General features: G+C 39.2%; 1 protein-coding gene across 1 annotated transcript in view; it reads left to right on the top strand.

The window, feature by feature from the left end:
* The window catches only part of LOC129216967 (collagen alpha-2(IV) chain-like), a 242,234-nt gene that overhangs the window by 91,229 nt on the left and 136,029 nt on the right, over positions 1–14,976 (top strand). The gene's annotated exons all lie outside the window — the stretch shown is intronic.

Genomic DNA, 14,976 nt, shown 5'->3' with positions numbered 1-14,976 from the left:
AAGCTACGTTAGACCAGTAGGAAATTGCCCATTAGAGTGAAGTATAGCGCAATTATAAAATTTCAGAAAGACTACCTAAGTAATAAAAATCAGATAGGATCAATCCTGAAAATACCTAGTGTAGTTTTTGCTTTTTGTGCTACCTTGTTTTTCCCAGTTTAAATTTCATTCAATATTCTGTATGTCATGTTAATTAATATGTTCTTTCTCCGTGATTTAAAACTATTTTCTTACACAATATTTTGCATCTAACCGTAACTTTTGTTTATCTATTTACTGGTTGGCATTTATAACTAGGTTTCCTTTCTTACTGAGCCGTCTCATTTTCCCGGGTTAGTGGTTTTGTTCTATTTATTCCCTTCCTGTTTTAAGTCTCTCGGGGAAGGTTGCATGTTTTTGGGACTTTCCATATTCAGGGCAAGAAGAGCCTTGTGAACTAGGATCTGGTCCTTTGTTCATGTACTTTACTTGGTCTAATTTTGTATTTGGTATAGTGTTGCGGTGTTCAAGTAATAACATTGTATCAAAGTATATGTATCATTTTTTTTATTCCACATATATATATATCAAAATCTTATACTATAGAATAACATTCATATGTTTACTCAACGGCATGTTTGGTTATACTGGCTCGTGAACAATAGCGGTATTATTAGAGGTCGTGGCATAACCTAGGCGATCGGGTGAATGATGGAGCACCCGTTAAAATCAACAACTCACCATGATCCACGGACACTCGACGCTACGCCTGACACCCAATTCTCAGCGGGGCATTTCAGACTTCTTCACATTGACGAACGGACTCGTCCCGGGTCCATATTTAAACAATCATCGTTGACACCGCACGATCCGAGATCCGCATACCACTGCGACTGCAAGAAATATGCCAATTAGGCGACGAAAACAATCTTTAAATACACCACATGGCAACCTAGCGCAACCTCCACAATGAAACGGAACAGGTCCAGAGTCGCAATGAGCAGAACTCCTTCCCCATTCGATAAACCTGCCAAAAGCTCGCCAAGGAAAACGGCGCCAAGAGCATGAAAATTTAACGGAAACGTATGATGAAAACAAAGATAAACATAATTAAAACACCGCCGGGAAAAACAGAATAACAGCCCATCGAACGGGAACGATAAAATAGACCTCAGGCCCGAAATAGAACAACGTGCCGGGATGGGAACATAACTAAAATGTAAAATATTACGGATATTCGAAAACACGTGGTCCATACATAAAAATCTAGATTAACAAATATTGCACATAATTACATACATAAAACATAAACTAAAACATGCACAGATACATTGTTAACATTCCACAATCATAATTATATACTTGTATGCAATTTTAGTACAAAAAAGAAGACATAAAAACATAAATTCAAAGCGTTCCGTTACAAGGACACGACAGTTAAACAAGGGCAAAAACTAAGTTCCCGGACGGTGAAAAGCACAAATAGGGTATCAAAATATAGAATACAATGTGCTGTTTACGAAAACACAGCTAATAAATCAATAAAATACAGACAAACCCATTAAAATTCCAAACGAAGATCCAAACATAAGCAAACGCCACAGGAGTGACGTGTTGCCAAACGTAAACGCTGGAGCGGAAACATTTGAAATATAAGGCAAGGAGAAGTAACAAACGTGGAGTTGCGCGCCATGTGTTGCGACAGAAGAGTGCCCTGGCGTGCGAATCGGCAAACACCAGAAGACTGTAAAAGGAGAACGTCAAGCGTTGTGCAGCGGCACAACATTCTCCCCCACAGCCGGGCAAAATTTTGTAAAGAATCAACAAAATTTTGGAATGCACAAAACAAATGTCAAATGACAAGTAATTATGAAAACATATGAGAGTGGTATGCAGGTCACGATAAGAATGCCTTTTTTTTTTTTTTGACGGCAAAACAACCTAATCCACAGAGTATGACAATAGTATGATCACACATGTGCTGCAAAATAGTAGGAAAACAAATACCTGAGACCAGAATCAACAAGTTGCCTTTGACCAAACCGCCCAGTGCAGTGTACACTCATAATGAATTATGAAGACATGTAAAAATCTGGTTACACTACAAAATTGTAAAATGGTAAATAAGTGTAAATGGGAAACAAACACCAACATGAATACAGACATATAACAGAAATAGTCCAATTGCACAATCCAAGTAATTGCAACAGCACCGAATAATACATACATATAAGATTATCAAATTTAACCCATTCATTTTCTTGAATAACATAATGTAACGGATTCGGTGCGACTTCCACTTTCTTGAAAAGAAAACACAGTTCTTGATAAAAACACAGTTCTTGATAAAAACACAGGAACTTTATTTACACTATGTACAGGAAAGATCTTCAACAACTGCTAAATTATTCATCAGCAATTAAGCAATTATCACACAACACCGTAAACTCAACGTTTACACACGTATTTACTTCCAAATACGAAAACAACACAGCGAAATGCCTCGCTATAAACAGAGCAAAATGTTCTCAGTTCGAAATATCAACCGAAACTAACTGACTGTTTATCCATCGCTAACGGCTTAAATACACCGAAAAGAATTTTCCACAACATTCTACACGTTTCCTTCGGCTTCCCGAAATGCGTAGACCGTTATCAATGAAAAGAAAAATAAAATAGGGGTCGTATATTTTAGCCATATGAAAAAGGGGTTGTATATTCATTACGGGAAACTATTTACAGGTTACGTTACTACAATAATTACTATTTACAGAATTTGTAACATTGCCCCCTTCCTAAGGACTGCACGTCCCGGGCAGTACAATCCCCAGAAAGGGTGCCAAACTTCTATCACAAGTTTACAAATATACACATTAAATTATAACTAACAGATACAGAAAACACAATAATAACAAGAAATATTACTAAACATTAAAAGCAAAAATTATCTACAACTTTTATGTTATCAACCATGGTTGTTTACGTAATACTCATGAACTATGGCCATAGTATGGGGCTAACCGATCATAATGTACAACCCTAGGTTTTGCATTAGGTGATTTTTGGATCCTCACTACGACGTCATTTAGTCGGTTAACGACTTTGTAGGGTCCATCCCAATGCGACTGCAATTTGGGTGACAGACCTTTCCGTCGGATGGGATTCCATAACCAAACCTTGTCGCCTTCGTTGAATTCATGTCCAGTAGACCTTGTGTCGTATCGGGTCTTCATCTTCTCCGCCGCGATGTTGATTCGCTCTCGTGCGAAGTTATGAACGTCTTCCAACCGGGCCTGGAGATCCTGGATGTACTCCTCAGGCGATGAAGGCGCATCCGGAGGACGACCGAAGACGAGATCACAAGGTAGCCGAAGCTCTCGTCCGAAGAGCATCTGAGATGGGGCAAATCCGGTAGTCTCGTGGACAGCACTGCGGTAGGCCAGCAGGAACAAAGGTAACTTCTTGTCCCAATCCTGTTGATTTCTGGATACCATAAGCGAGAGATTATTTAGGATTGTGCGGTTAAATCTCTCCACCATGCCGTCCGATTGTGGGTGTAGTGGTGTTGTCCTAGTTTTCTCAATTCCGAAAATTTGACATAGGCCCTTAAACACAGCAGAGATGAAATTCCTCCCTTGATCGGAATGAATCTGCAAAGGTGTTCCGTATCTCGAGATCCAATGTTGGACTAGAGTCTCTGCTACGGTAGTAGCCTCTTGATCTGGAATGGGATATGCTTCCGGCCATTTGGTGAAGTAGTCGATGGAAACAAGAATGTATTTGTTCCCATCAGCAGTTCTTGGTAGAGGACCCAGGATGTCGATCCCAATTCGTTCGAAAGGAGCTCCAACGTTGTACAGATGTAGCTTCCCTCTGCTTCTCTTCTTCGATCCTTTACGAGCAGCACAGGCGTCACAAGAATGGCACCACTTCTCCACGTCATCCTTCGCCTTGCTCCAGAAGAAGCGCTCCCGAACTTTATTGAGAGTTTTCAAGACACCAAAATGTCCTCCAGTCGCACTACTATGTATTTCTTTCAGAACATCTGAAATCCTGGATCGAGGAAGTAGTAACTGCCACCTAGATGTCTTGCCGTCGTCAGATTCCCATTTCCGGTGTAGCACGCCGTTCCGTAAATGGAGTGAGTTCCATAAAGCCCAGTATCTTTTTGTTGTAGGACTGAAGATGGAAACGTCCTGCCAGCTAGGGCGTCGACTGTCACTTTCCATGAACTCTAAAATTGGTTTTATGTCGGGGTCTTCAAGTTGATCTTTTCGAACTTGGTCATCACTCCATGGATCAGGTTCTGATGATGTTGGAGTCACTGTCACCTGATAGGCGGTAGGGCTAGTCGTTCCATACTGTTTCTCGATTCGGGAACAATAGTGGCAGTTCTCAGGACAGGGTCTCCTTGATAAAGCGTCAGCATTACCGTGAGATAACCCTTTTCGATGCTTGATCTCCATGTCATATTCCTGGAGCCGCTGTATCCATCTGGCTATCTGGCCTTCTGGATTCTTGAAGTTCAAAAGCCAAGTTAACGAGGCATGATCTGTCCGAAGCAGAAATTTTCGGCCGTAGAGGTAATGATGGAAGTGTTCTACAGCTTTCACTATGGCCAGTAACTCCTTTCTGGTGACGCAGTAATTTCGCTCCGACTTTGATAAGCATTTGCTCCAGTAAGCGATGACATGTTCATTTCCGTCAATTTCTTGGGATAAAACAGCTCCAATTCCCTCGTTGCTCGCATCAGTGTCCAGGATGAAGGATTTTTCAGCCTGAGGATAGGCGAGGATAGGCGTTGATGTTAAAGCCTCCTTCAGTCGTAGAAATGCATCTTCGCATTCTTTGGACCATTCAAACTTTTGCTTGCTCTCCGTCAGCTTATGCAAAGGTCGTGCAATGTTGGAAAAACCCTTCACAAACTTCCTGTAGCACGTGCAGAGCCCCAGGAAACTTCGCAACTGATGGATGTTTTCGGGACGACTCCAACTCCTGACCGCAGATACCTTCTCTGGATCGGTTTGCACACCCTCAGAAGAGATGATGTGACCAAGGTAGTTCACTTCCCGGCGGAACAAATTACATTTGGACGGGCTTAACTTCAGATTGGCTTCCTTAAGCTTTTGCAGCACCTTCCTAAGATTTGCCAGATGTTCTTCGAAGCTGCGTCCCACGATGATGATATCGTCTAAGTAGACCAGACAGGATTCGTAAGAGAGTCCTCTTAACACTGTCTCCATAAGACGCTCGAACGTAGCTGGTGCATTGCAGAGGCCGAAGGGCATCACTTTGAACTGCCATAAGCCTTGTCCAGTTGTAAACGCTGTCTTCTCTCGGTCATCAGGGTGTATCTCAACCTGCCAGTAGCCGCTCTTCAAGTCCAGGGTCGAAAACCACTTGTGTCCGGAAAGAGTGTCCAAGGTGTCGTCTATCCGTGGAAGAGGGTAACTGTCTTTCTTGGTGATTTCATTCAGTCGTCGGTAATCAACACAAAATCTGGTGGAGCCATCTTTCTTTCGGACCAAGACGATGGGAGAGGCCCAAGGACTGGATGACGGTTCGATTACATCATTCTCCTTCATCTCTTTCAGGAGGGTCTCAACCTCTTCCTTCTTGGCGAACGGTAGTCGTCTTGGATGCTGTTTAATAGGGAGGTGTTCTCCAGTGTAAATCCTATGCTGCGTTAAATTCGTACGGCCAACATCCTCCGATGTAGATGAAAACAGATGCTTGAAGTCGTCCACCAATTGTTCCGCAGCAGTTCTTTGATCTTTCGATAATGGCGCACTCCCAATTAACTTCGACGTCAAGGACTCAGAAGACACAGTCTCGGGGGAATTGATTCTTCTAATGATGCAGTTTACTGGAGTACAAGTTGCTAACACTTCACCTTTTCGGATATTCCTTGGCCTTTCACTCACGTTGGCGACTCTCACAGGAATTACATCCTTAGAAAGGTCCACAAGCGTAGATGCTACCAGCACTCCTTTTAGGCTATTGCTTAGGTTAGGGAATTCAATGAGTCCAAATCGAAAACTATTGGTTTCTTCAATGGAGCCAGGTATTAATGATTCTGACCTTGAGGGAATCGATAAATCTGTTTGGGCTATTATTTGATGAGCGGATTTTACATCACTTTCTGCAGGGAAAACGGCTATGTCTTCTCTCATCGAGTGCAGCTCATTAGTCTTGAAGTCGAGAGTGAAGTCATATTTCTTCAAAAAGTCCAATCCGAGAATGAAGGGGTCCGTGATATTAGCGACGAATGCCGTATGATGGTAGGTGGCACTCCCAAACACTATTTCCAAGTCCACTTTACCGTCAATCTCAATTTTGTCACCTGTCACAGTCTGGAGACTTACGCGTGGCGATGTCCACAGCAGTTTCAATCCAAATTCACGAGCCACATCTGTCTTAATGATTGTCACATTGGCTCCAGTGTCGACAATCAGTCTGCAGGGGTTCCCATTTACATGTGCGTAAATGAAAAGTCCATCACTGCCACTACTAGAAGAGGAAATCTGCAGAGCTCTAGTGGTGGTGATTTCCTTCCCTCGCGTAGCTTGGCGAGCCGGACAACTCCTTCGCAGGTGTCCTTCACTACCGCATTTCCAGCACTTCTGCTCTTGTTTCTTTTGGGCTGTTATGCTGCTCAGATGTCTTGTCAAGTCACCGAGTTGTCTCTCAAGTTCAGCGAGGTGGGACGACCTGGAATCAGACTCAACAGCTTCCTGAGTCCGGATTAGATGGCGATCCACACGGGTTGCTTCTTGGGCGGCCTCGTATCTCATCGCATACACAACAGCAGAATTCAGGTCTTTGACATCCGCCATCCGTAGAGCTTTCTGGATTTCCGGATCTCGAACCCCGTCGATGTAGTAGTTGAGTGCCAGGTTGTCTCGAACATCCGCAGGGCAGTCGTAAAAAGCAAGATGAGACAGTCTCTCGATGTCCGCCGCAAGCTCTTGCAGGGTTTCCCCAGTTTTCTGGAAACGGGACTTCAACTGGAGTCGGCTGAAATCTTTCTGGCACTTCTCACCGAAGCGAAGCTCCAACGCAGATGTGAGGGCGGCGAAATCCAGGCGCTGGCTGTCCGGAAGGGTCTGGAGAATGTCCGCTGCGTCACCTCTCAGGGATGCTGCAAGATGACAGGCCTTGGTAGCAGAGTCCCATCCGTTCGCTTCCGCCACTATCATGAATTGAGTTTTGTAAACCTGCCACGAAGTTTTCCCATCAAATGTGGCAAGTTTAATGGACGGTCGAGCAACCGATGTGGGAGCGCCAATCTGTACAGAGCTGCTTTTCGCGGTCGCCAATCTCCTTTCCACGTCCTTAAAGATCTCTTCTTTTAGTAGATGAAATCTTCTATCTTCATCTTCAAATTTATTTTCTACAGCATTGAATCGGCTTTCAACGGTATTAAATTTTTCTTCAATAGCATCAACTCGATGCTCTATGTCATTAAATTTATTTTCCATCACAGTCTTTACCGAAATAAGGTCGTTTTTAATTTCTTCTTGGTTAGACGTTAAGTCCTTTTTCAGCACCGTTAAATCGCTTTTTAACTGGTCTTGATTTGCCAACATACTTGCAGTCAGATCATTTTTTAATTGTTCTTGATTAGCCGCCATATCATTTTTTAATTGTTCTTGATTAGCCGCCATATCACTCTTCACAGAGGTGATTGCGTCAAGAAGTTGTTTTAATTGTTCGTCCATTGCGCGAGTAATCACCATAAAAATAAAGTCCTAATTCAAAAAAAGTCTTTATGAAAAAAATGTCCAAAGTCACTTACTCCAAGAAAGTCCAGAAGAAGCCCCACGTTGGGCGCCAAATTGCAACGGATTCGGTGCGACTTCCACTTTCTTGAAAAGAAAACACAGTTCTTGATAAAAACACAGTTCTTGATAAAAACACAGGAAATTTATTTACACTATGTACAGGAAAGATCTTCAACAACTGCTAAATTATTCATCAGCAATTAAGCAATTATCACACAACACCGTAAACTCAACGTTTACACACGTATTTACTTCCAAATACGAAAACAACACAGCGAAATGCCTCGCTATAAACAGAGCAAAATGTTCTCAGTTCGAAATATCAACCGAAACTAACTGACTGTTTATCCATCGCTAACGGCTTAAATACACCGAAAAGAATTTTCCACAACATTCTACACGTTTCCTTCGGCTTCCCGAAATGCGTAGACCGTTATCAATGAAAAGAAAAATAAAATAGGGGTCGTATATTTTAGCCATATGAAAAAGGGGTTGTATATTCATTACGGGAAACTATTTACAGGTTACGTTACTACAATAATTACTATTTACAGAATTTGTAACAATAATGTATATAACTAATAAAATGAAACCAAGCATTGTGAACATTATCTTCATTTTCACACAAACCCACATTAATGATATTTTATCAAATTTATAACATAACCAATCAACCATCAAAAAAAAAAAAATTCTCACTATTTGCACATATCAAAACAACATTCCGAGGTTGAAAATTCATTCGATCACTTGTACTTCATTGTAGTGACATGGAATTATCATTAAGTCACGCATTTAGATTTTCATACATAAAGTGCCATAAGATTACGTGCTTTATCACATCTCTTTGTTTTTTTTTTTTTTTTTTGACAACCTATCAAATACAACGATATTATATTTCTATTTACATGAGCTCGTACATGCACTATCATTTCTTATTTATATTCACATTACCAAAAATTAACATTGATAATTACAATTCAACTGTCTTTCATTGACTATCAATTAGGCAAATCGAATCATTCAAATCGCCAGAACAGATTTAATACAATCAGTTAATTGATCCAAGCTTAAGTCAAATTAATATTTTCAATCAACATGTTAAATTTAATTTCACAACCAATTTCTTTTTATAGCAAGTATTTCTCAAATTATTTAAATTCATTCACTATACGTATATTTCATAAAAAAAACCGGCATAAATCTGTCACATACAAGACCATATGACAAGATAAAGTGACATTTATGTATCGGATCCGACTCCTGTTACATACCAATCTTATTTAACCCCTGTTATGAAGAAAGATTTTAAATTCCAATTAAAATCCAATCACGACATGCAGTATGTTACAAATGACAGATCATTATTTCAACAACAACAAATCTAATCAGAGATAAAAGGTAATATCTTATGACAAATGTAACCGGTTATGTGTAAATGTCAAGTTTGAATGTCAAATCAGGTAGTTTTCCCTAGAGTTGAGGATCCACACTCAAAGGGAATAAAACGGCTTAAGTGCTTGATATGTGCACCTATCAAGTACCAGCCAATACTGGGATATGTTTCCAAACCATTCCCTCTTTTTTTTTTTTGTTCACATACAAGATTTCAAGTATGAAGGTGTATGTGCATGTCACGCTTAATATGTTACACATCAAAAATTGATCCGGGATAACTGCCACAAGGACAATTGTAAAGGAAAGACCAAATATGCAAAAGAAAAACAAAATTGACTCATGCAGAACGTTAACATTGCAGCAAGGAAGAGGTACAGAGGCATCATTGCCATGATAGCGGTTGGATGAAAAGTTCATAGTAGCTTGAATACAGGAGATATTAATTTTACATAGCATCTAAAAAAAAAACAAACCAGGTCGGCGCATTATTGTATGTAACAGACAGAGGATAACAATAGGCATAATCATCGTGAACCACATTTGGATACAAAGCTATAATCAGGTGATAACAACCGAATATGTTGCCATACATTAAAGAGATGGAGTAAATAATTATAACAAATATACAAATAAGTAACTATGTCTGTCACATACATGCATTAAAAGGATACGCATAAGTTGTCATCAGTCAGGCACCTGAATGCTGTGAGCCAAGGAGTGATTTGGGAGATATGAGAGAGAACGACCAGCATTCCGAAACAGATATCTATCTAGTTGAGGCGCCTTCAACCAGGGTGGTCACAGTTGGATCGCAGACATCAGAAGCATGACGAGGAGAAAATACACATATGAGAATGGAGAAATTACTTTCTTACGCGTAGATTGTATGAATGACAATTGGGTAAAATAGATATATTATGAGGAGTGTTGCTGACAAGACGAGACGGTGTGATGTTAACAGGATCAGATGATTTAAGATATGATAGCCTAGGCGGAGATAGGTGTAACCGGTTGACGTGAATTAGCAAAAGACGGGATAATGGCTCTTCAAGCTTTTGAATATATACAGTCACCTTAGAATTAATTTTTCTTATAATATATGGACCGGTAAATTTTTTCTTGAGCTTTATGTCATACATAAGGTAAACAATATCTCCAACAGCAAAGTCGCGTAACTTTGCATTTTTTTGATTGATACACAGTTGATTCTTTGATTCGAGGATGTTCTTATAAACTTGATTATACACTTTTTCCAAGTCCTGAGCAATTCTAGACAATGTTATTGAATTGAAGTGAGGGAGAATCACCTGGTCCTGAATGGTATCAAAAAAGGTTGACATAGGTCTCCCAAAGTGCACCAGGTTCGGAGAAAACTTTGTTGATGAATGGAGACAGTTGTTATAGAGATTCTTGTGAATATGGGCAGCGTAATCAAATGAGTGTCCTTGTTGCATTAATGCAGAAATACATGTTTTTATGGACTTGTTGATGCGCTCTGAGATTCCATTGGCAGACGCGTGGTAAGGGGAAATGAATGTCTGATAAATACCTAATTTCTTATTAAAGAACTGCACAGCATTGGATACGAACTGACGGCCATTATCAGTGAGGATTACTTGTGGTCTACCAAACGTAGAGATATATAAGAAAATTTTATCTAGAATAGCGTTCTCGGAAATAGTGGATAATGTGTACAATTCAAGGTGGCGGGAGAAATGATCAATTACTGTAAGAATATACTTTGAATTTGTAAATGGGCCGATAAGGTCGCATGAAATTACCTGACCGGGATATTTGCATACCTCTGCTTGCTGGTAAGGGGCTTGGCTGATAACGTGATGTTTATTTAAGTTGCATGTTTCGCAGCTTGCGACAAAATTTGCTGTATCTCTGTACATCCCGTTCCAAAAATATTTCCTTTGTAAGGCCTGATATGTTTTTTTTAATCCAAGATGAGAGATGTGAGCAATTTTTAGAACCTTATGTTTTAACGTTGTTGGAACCATGATTTTAAAATTCTCAGCCTCATCATTGTTATCAGGTTTAGAGACATAATATAGAAGTTTTGAGTCAGGGTGTATGACGTAACATGGCTTTGTGCTTTTCTTACTCATGATTTTATTGTAAGTGTCACCTAAAATTATATCTTGTAGTTGATGTTTCAAAAAGGTGGTGTCAGATATTTCATTTTCAGGATCATCTTGTGTCACATTTGCCAAAAGAGCAAAAATTTTTTCATATTCATGAAAATTATGACCATCATTATTCATAGAAACATTATTATGTCCTTCATTATCATGATTCTGTGTGACATTTATTATATCTTCATTTGTACACATGTTTTGATATAATACACCTTTGTTTTGGTTATATAAACCTTCATTAACACATCCATGAGATGGCATATTCTGATTTTGTACATACCGGGAGATCTGGTTATCATATTCATTCTGAACAGAATTTAACTGGTTAATGGTGTTAGTATTACAATGATTCACATATGGAGACCTTCTGTCATATAAATTATTCTCAAAAATATGATCACCGGGTAAAACTTCTTGGTTATTAACTTGATGTGTTTCTAAAGCATTGGTAGACGATGAGTAAGACTGAACTCTATTAGCTTCAATGAGGTGATTCTGATGTGATTCCTGAACAATATCAAGGGAGGAAGCAATGTGGGGAAAAGCATGCTCATCATTAAGAACGTTGATACCGTTCTTTAAGGAGATCATGTTTGCATCGCTAAAAGGCATCCTTGAGAACATGTCTGCTAGTAAATTCTCCACACCTGGAATCGGATAAAAATCGTACTGGTATTGAGACAAATATAACAACCACCTGGTGACTATGTCTGCGGGGTTGGAAATTTTTTTATAGTGGTCGATAGACTTTGCATCACTCACAATCTTGAATCTTTTGCCATACAGATAGTATTTAAAGGCTTGGATCCCTTTAATGATTGCAAATAACTCCAATTTTATCGCCGGGTAGCGAGACTCTGACTTCGACAATGCCTTTGAAAAGAAGGAAATGGGGAAAAGTGTGCCATTCCTTTTCTGCATTAAAATAGCACTTACAGCAATTTTTGATGCATCTGTGTTTAGAAAAAAGTCCTGATTAAAATCTGGAGTGATTAAAAATGGTTTTGATAGAAATATATTTTGGAGAGCGAGAAAATTATTTTGATGGTCGGGTGTCCATATAAATTTTGCTTTTACAGATGTTAACTTGTTTAAATTATATGCACGATCAGCGTACATAGGTATCAGTGATCGATAAAAATTGCACACACCCAGAAATCTCTTTAGTTGACGCTTTGTTTTTGGAGCGGGAAAAGTAGTTATTTTCGAAATATTTGATGTAATGGGTTGAACAACATTCTGGGAAATATTGAAGCCTAAGTAATTTATGTTCTTCTGATGGAATATGCATTTTGAAGCACTGAGTGTCACATTGTGTTTTTTGAGAATATCAAACAGTTTAGCAAGTTTTTCTCTTGTTTCTTGGTACGATGATGAAGGGATCAAAATATCATCCTGATAAGCCACCAAAGAGTCGAGGCCAGTTTCAGCAATTAACGTTTCAACAAACTGTTGAAAATAAGCGGAAGATGAGAGGAGTCCGAATGGTAATTTTTGGTATAAATAAACGCCAAAGGGAGTGGTAGCAGCAATCTTGTCATGGTACTCGGGGGGTAACACAATCTGATGGTATGCCTGGTGTAAATCAAGGGTCGTAAAGTATTCGTATTTGGCCAATGAAGAAATAATATCCTGTATTTTTGGTATAGGGTACGGTGTTAAAGTCAACAATGAGTTGATGAGGCGAAGGTCAAGCGCCATCCTATACTTTTGTGGTTGAGAGGGATCATTACATTTTTTTTTATCATAACTATTGGAGAAGCCCACTGGGACATTCCCTTCCGTATTATTTTAGCCTCCACCATCTCATCAAGTTGCTTCTTGGCTTCAGCCAGCAGAGCATGAGGAATGGGATATGGAATTTGTTTGGTGGGGAAATTGTGTATGAAGTCCAATTTTGGTACGATGGCATCTGACTCTCCGATGGCAGCCAGAGATTTACTGAAGACTTGAAAATTTTCAGTTAAAAGTTCAGACAGATCATGTTTTTCAGATGGTGACAAATGGTCAATATTGAAGTCCTGTAGACTAAACTCACGTTGTCTTAGATCAAGGACCTCGGAAGATGCTTGGATGAAATTTACAAATTCATGTGACTGGGGCATATTTTGTTCCATGATATCCTCAATATTAGTAATATAACCCACTTTTGTATTTTTGTTCATGTGAATTTCAGATGACGAAGAATTTTTAATGTAAATATAAAAATTATTGTTTGAGTTGGACAACAAACTTCTGTCAACAATTATATCATGTGATACAATGTGATTTGTCAGAGATGGAGAGAATAAAATTTGATCATTTAATTTCTTATTGTGTTTATCATCATAGCCAACAAGTACATACGTTTCCTGACCAGGTTCAATAGTTGCCTTTTGTCGTAACTTGACCTGTATGCTTGAGTTTACATTGTCACCGGTAGTGGAATTCTCCTTCACATTATGTAAAATTTCATTATTATTGTGTTGTACGTCATTTTCATTTTTCTCAATATGTTCATTGGAACTTGGGGAATGGGAACCGGGTTGGAACAAAGGAATAAGCTTATTTTTAACTCGAATGGAGTTTTCAGCAGGATCTAAAGTGACAGCAAACTTTTTCTGGAAGTCATAGCCAAGAAGGCCTACACAAGAATAATTATCTGGGAAGTCTATCAAGTACAGGAGGTGTTTAAAAAATAAGTTTTGCAACTTAAAAGAGACTTGAATGCATCCTTTGAATTTAATTTTGGAGTTAATTGTCGAAATTTGCACATTTCGTGCTACAAATTTGTATTTTAACACAGGTTTTAATGACCTAAACACCTTTTCACTAATGAGACTCAAAGTTGAACCACAATCATATAAGAAGACCAGATCTGTATTAGGTGCCATGTTTACCAGAACATAAGGAAGTTGAACAGTATTTCAATTAACAGAAAAGATGAGTTCTTGCTCATGTGTAAAAGGTGCCGAAGAAGACTTGATGTTGTCATTAGTCTGTGAGACATTTTCGTGACAGTCCTCATTGGTAATTACAATTTCGGGAGTATTCTTAACAATTGACAATGACTGTGAAGGGACAAAGATAGGAGCAGATGGGCTAAGTGAATAGGACGAGCTTCCTGCACAGTTCGTCCTAGCCTCTAGTTTTCCGAAAAATCTTGTTTATGCTGTGGACGAGAACCAAGAGGTTCAAAATTTGGATTATTTTGATGGCGTAAGTCCAGGAGATAACCTCTTTGGTTACGATCATAGTTGTTAGACTGGTATCGAGATGACGGATTGTGGGATCGAGAACTACTACCATGAGACCGATTGAAATTATACGGCTGATGTTGATAATTACCCTGTCGGTTTCTTTTGAAACAAGATTTATAACTATGTGTACTTGACTTACAAAAAGAACAATACCTTTGATTAAACTGCTCTCGATTATTCCAAGACCTATTATATGTTCTTCCACCATGTCTTTTTCGAGTGAATGAATTTCTCAAATTGTGAGATTGTGTACTATAATGTGACCGAGTATCGTTATCTTGAGCATAAACATTGTGCATTTGGTGTTGGATATGATTTTGAGATGTGCAACAACAATTCGCCTCACCTTGTGTTTGAGAGCCAGACTGTAAATTCTGATTTGCACGTAATGTGTTATGAGGTGCTCTATCCACTAACAATTTTGATAATTCA

Source organism: Uloborus diversus, chromosome 1 (genome assembly GCF_026930045.1).
Source record: "Uloborus diversus isolate 005 chromosome 1, Udiv.v.3.1, whole genome shotgun sequence".
In the NCBI taxonomy this organism is placed as follows: Eukaryota; Metazoa; Arthropoda; class Arachnida; order Araneae; family Uloboridae; genus Uloborus; species Uloborus diversus.
Note: the sequence above shows the minus strand (reverse complement) of the source record. Positions and strands in the feature narration are given on the sequence as shown.